Genomic DNA, 2571 nt, shown 5'->3' on the forward strand with positions numbered 1-2571 from the left:
ATGCTTTCAGCATTGAGCTGCATTATCCGTAACAATGCAAACTGTTTTTTCGAGGACATTCCAATTATTTAAAAACAACCGGCGTAGTGTTGAATATTTTGCGCCAACGGTTTGTTGTGTCTAATAATTTTCTTGTGGCCAATGATGCTGTTTTCAAATTATAATTACAAACAAAGTGACATGTGACGGTCAAAAACTATCGTTGGCCCTTGATGTCTACAAGTCACATGTGACTGATATATACGAAGTATCGGCGAGTATTGTTAACAATTTAGCAGAAGTTTCCCTGAATATATTAAGCATCAGCACATCCTCTTAAATGTGTTTTGCTTGGTAGCTTATATCTGGGATCCAATACCTGACTGTAGTTTACAAAGCCTTCACTTTCCATGATATTATAAGGCTGTACATCCTTTGCAATCATTTCCGTTAAAGCCCTGTCAATGTCGTTCTTCTTCACCTTTTGAATTAGTGTCGTACAAAACAGCTCTTTTGAAAGTAAGAAGCTACAGAATACATATTGATTGACAACTGCTGCTTGTAGATGCGACATTGTCGTATCCTTTGCAGTAGCTGCAGCTGGAGTGCTGGAGTCTGAGACATGAACCAAGCCAGGATGAAACTTCTTTAGATGATCGTGCAAATTGGACGTATTTCCGCTGGTCTTATATCCTTCCGCAGTTAATTGACACTGAATTTTTTGTCTTCAGACCTTTTAAACATTTCCACACCTGTGATTATTTTCTTCTTATGTGTTTGCCTCTCGGTCGCCAAATCTTCTCCCATCCGTGCCGCTGCTATCCCATGCCTGCATTTCAGCGCTGGACATATGGGTGTGAGGGAGCTCTTGGCATCAACCTTAAATTTTGACATAAAGCTAAAACAACTTATAACTACTTTAAAAGTAAGCATTATATCTTTTTGAAGAAAGCGGGGTCCATTTCTCCTGTATCACTCTTGTACTCTGCATCACTGATTTTAATTATAAATGTTTTCACACAGACAAAACAAACAAACGCGAATTTTTTTGGCTATGTGAAATAAATACTATTGATGGCACGTTGGAACTATCGAAAGTGGTTGGTTACTATTGATGGTGCTGCGATAGTGACCTACCACCACAGTGCCGATAGTGCTATTGATAGTTTCTCCACCTCCAGAGACAGCTATTTATTTCACTGTTCACAAACGAATTGAGTTGAGCGCCCAATGAATGCCACATATTTATACCTTTCCGTCTGGGGGAGCGTTCAACCTAGGGGGTGGGTTTTCCGCCCTGTATGTTTAACTTGCAAGATACTGCTCGGAATAAAAGTATAAGGTTTGGTTTTTTTTACCCTCACCACGCAAAGTATAATTTGTGCAAGTAAAGTGAAATAAAATGCCGCCCAAGACTAGTGGAAAGGCAGCCAAAAAGGCTGGAAAAGCTCAGAAGAACATCACCGAGACCCACAAGAAGAAGAAGCGCAAGAGGCAGGAGTAGCTATGCCATCTATATTTACAAAGTTCTGAAGCAAGTCCACCCTGACACCGGCATTTTGCCCAAAGTGATGAGCATCATGAACAGCTTTGTCAATGACATCTTCGAGCGCATTGCCGCTGAGGCGTTCCGCTTGGCTCACCACAACAAGCGTTCGACCATCACCAGTCGGGAAATCCAAACTGCTGCGCCGCCGCTGCCGGGAGAGTTGGCCAAGCACGCCGTTAGTGAGGAACCAAGGCTGTCACCAAGTACACCAGCTCCAAGTAAATTTGTTTCTCCTGCAGCATTAGCACAAAAAGGCCCTTTTCAGGGCCACAAAACATTTTCCCAAGAACGCTATTTTCAATATTGACAAACGAATAAAAATAAGATACCGTCCAATAAATTTCTCCAATGTGCAATTAGATATTTTGCATTCAAGAGTGTATGAACATCTATTTTCTTGCGAGATATAGTACAGTATGATTTGACAAATAGCAATCAAATATAGCTTTGGGTTACCCAGCACTGTTTTGAAATCGTAACAAAGGACGAATCATGGATTTACGTACGGTATGTATGTACTGCGAATACGTATGCCACAAAAGTTTGTCACAAGGTAGCTTTTCAAACCAAATGGTCGCCTGTTTTCATAAAATCAATAGATTTTTGGGCACCCAGGCACCCAAAATATCGAAAAAAAAAAGGTGACCCCATAATGTTCCCAGCTATACAAAAAAATTGAGTGGTGAACGTTTTCCATTTGGTAAGGGTGATAAGGCATTGTGACCATTAACGCTGCTAGAATAAATTTCTTAAATGTGTAATTTACAGTATTTTGCATTCAATAGTGTATGAACATCTATTTTCTTGCGAGATACAGTAGCACAGAGTGATTTGAACAAGAGAGAATCAAATACAGCTTCGGTTACCCAGAATGTTTTTGAAATCGTAACATAGGACGAATCATGGATTTACGTATGTGATGTATGAACATGATGCCACAAAAGTTTGTCACAAGGTAGCTTTTCAAACCAAATGGTCGCCTGTTCATAAAACTCAACATACTTTGCACCGAGGCACCCAGGTTAGGTTAGGTTAGGTTAACC

The 2571-nt window shown here is 40.3% G+C and overlaps 1 pseudogene; it reads left to right on the plus strand.

Annotated features, from left to right (window-relative positions):
• Window positions 1-1381: 1381 nt before the first annotated feature.
• On the plus strand, window positions 1382-1750 carry LOC121403865 (annotated as a pseudogene).
• The last annotated feature ends 821 nt before the right edge of the window (window positions 1751-2571 follow it).

The sequence above is a fragment of the Drosophila obscura genome, unplaced genomic scaffold, assembly GCF_018151105.1.
Source record: "Drosophila obscura isolate BZ-5 IFL unplaced genomic scaffold, ASM1815110v1 contig_159, whole genome shotgun sequence".
Taxonomy (NCBI): domain Eukaryota; kingdom Metazoa; phylum Arthropoda; class Insecta; order Diptera; family Drosophilidae; genus Drosophila; species Drosophila obscura.